This window comes from Amaranthus tricolor, chromosome 5 (genome assembly GCF_026212465.1).
Source record: "Amaranthus tricolor cultivar Red isolate AtriRed21 chromosome 5, ASM2621246v1, whole genome shotgun sequence".
NCBI classification, from domain to species: domain Eukaryota; kingdom Viridiplantae; phylum Streptophyta; class Magnoliopsida; order Caryophyllales; family Amaranthaceae; genus Amaranthus; species Amaranthus tricolor.
In genome coordinates this window covers 17,292,202-17,295,164 of record NC_080051.1, presented here as the reverse complement: position 1 = coordinate 17,295,164, position 2,963 = coordinate 17,292,202, and positions in this window count along the sequence as shown.

The window sequence follows — 2,963 nt, the reverse complement described above, 5'->3', positions numbered from 1 at the left end:
ATAGGGGTTTACTCTAAAAATAAAACCATTGGAAAAACATACAAAGCATAGTATCAGCAAAAAGGCTGAGTATAAACACACTGGTGTCCGTCAAACAAGTTATTGAAACCTTTTTTTTTTTTTTGAGTAAATTCATTTTGAAATATGCTTTTTCATTTGATAAATCATATTATGATTCAAATCCAGTTCAATGGCTCTATAGTCATTTCAAATTCTCATTTTTCATCATAAATCATAAGATCTCAATGGATCCAAATCAATTTCAAACTCATATCATAAGTTTACATGGGTACTCTGTGAGTCATCCTGTGACTCGTTTGGTAGTCGGTCTACCGTCGGCGACATGTCCGGCAAGTGTAACACAATGGTATTGTGAACAATACGCGCTCAGCATTGGTGAGCCGTTTAATCATGCACACAACATTTGCTGTGGCATATGTACCCGCCATTTAGGCTAAAACATTTTTTTGTACATAATATATATTTTGTAATCTTAATAGCATTTGAAAGTCAAAAATATTAACTTTTTCCATATGATAAACATCTTTTATTTGCACATAGCAAAACATACTTTATTTGCAACTTAGCAAAATCAAATCATAATATTTCCCACATGGGTAAAACATGCTTAGCATAATCATATCATTAAACATAACCTTTGTATTATATTGGGGCATCACTAGCATGTATGGAAATGCATCATAACAAACAGTAATTAAAGTTCAATATGATTTTTTTTTTTTAAGGAAACCACTAAAATGTTACGTTTCAATCCTTCTCAAAGTAAATATAACTAAAAGGATTTTGAAATTCATTCAAAACAACTAGAATATGATTCATAAGTCTATAAAATCCTTACGACAGAAGATTTCATAAAACACTATTTTCTTAAATACGAGATAGTTTTGCAGGTATTAAAATCGGTAATTGATTTACAAAGTACATATTAATTCTCCAACAAGGCCCAAATTAATCAAGTCATTATAATACCTTATTTAAAATGAATTTAAGGTTGTCCCATCAGATTATAATTGGTTATGCGAATTTATAACGATCTTACAATTATTTTCGACAATTTGGGTATTTAACGTTATTTAAATGGTGTCTTAAATCCGTAAAATTTATAAACCATCTAATTTAAACTTAATTTATACTATGAGGCAGTAGGTTATTAATATAAATATAATTTTTTTATATAGGTTTATTTTTACCCAAATTTAATTAACAATATTACATTTTTTAATAAATAAACATTTTCTATTAATTTGATAAATTAGTAAATAATTAATAATTTATTTTATAAAATTAACCAAAGTTCCAGAAGTCATATAACATGTTTATTAGGCCATTTGAACTTATAAAACTCATGTATGATGTTTTATTAATTGTATAGACATTTTATCGATAAATAAAATAAAATAGCTTTAAAATTATTTGAGTCTGATTAAAATATTATAAAAAAATTATATGATATTCTAGAAGCTATTTTAAGGAGTATAACATTTTACATAACCATTAAAAATCATGTGGAGTATTTTTAATAATTAATATCGTTATTTTACCGATAAACCGAATAAAATTTATTTAAGTCCCTATATGGTCCCGAAAATCCATATAAGTTTTTTAACATGCATCTACTGATTATATAAGTGTCTCATAAAATTTTCATGTCCAAAAGACGTCATTTAGTATTTATTTTATATTTTACCGTTTTCAAACTTACCGATTATTAATAAACGAGTAAAAATTATTAAGGTCCTTAAATGTCAACGAAATCTTCCCAAACTTTTACCAATTTTACGTACTGTCCATATAAGTATGTGATAAAAATTTCAAGTCCATATGTCTTTGTTTGGTAATTATTTTATATTTTATCATTTTACAATTTATCGTTAAACAATTTAACGATTATTCAAAAATTATAAAAAAAATTCAAAACTAAATATATTCTGGCCAAATCTTGTTGGAGACATTATAATATGTTTTTATTAATTATTTTTGATGATGAAGAGTTCATCTAATACCATGTTTTATAATAAGAGTATTTAGCACCTTAAAATCCATTAAAATATCAATTTAACGAATAATCTCAACAAAAAGTATCCAAGAAATTTTCTTAACATATGGCTACTGAAAATTTCTCTTAAAATGAATTTAAAATGTTTTCAAATTCATATAATCATTTCCATCACAATAACTTTCACAAAGTAGTGTTAAACATGTCTTTAAACATACAATAATTTATAAAATCAACATGCATGATGCCCACAATAATAATACATGTAATAAATTATTCCATACTCAAATTTATCATTTTCACATCATTTTTCAAGATTTAAGAACTTCACTTTGGGAATTTATTTTTTTTTTTAAAAAAGAAGTTTATACACAAACTTTCCCAACTTGTTCTTAAATCCTTTAAAAATCACCCCATGTGACATACCTCGACTCCAAGCCTATATAATTATTCCGTAAGCTCCCACGTAAGCTCCTACGCGTTCTTAGAAGTGGTTCTAACTTTGGGTCCTTGCCCTTCAAGTCTCAACTCCAACTCTTCAACTAAACCTATTGCATTTATCCAAAAATCAATAATAATTTTGGATTTCTAATATGCACTTAACTTTTCCTAGTTAGAGTTGTTAGACTAATACTTGTGATGATTTTAACATATTTGGAGTATACTTATTATGTTGAGCAACATAATTAGTTAAGTCCCATAATTTTACTTGAATCCTTTAAGTAACAAAATTTATATGTTTGTAGAAATGCATCTTCTTACTTTCTATTATGGCCTATTTTTATAGATTTATAAATGATGATTTTCTTAGTTTAGAGATAAAATATTCATTTTATAATGATCTTAGTTTATAGAAAGATTCATGTAAAAAAAGTATTTTACATGAACAAGTTTTAACAAAAACTAGTGGAATAAAGAAATGAACATAACTTACTCTATACTTGGT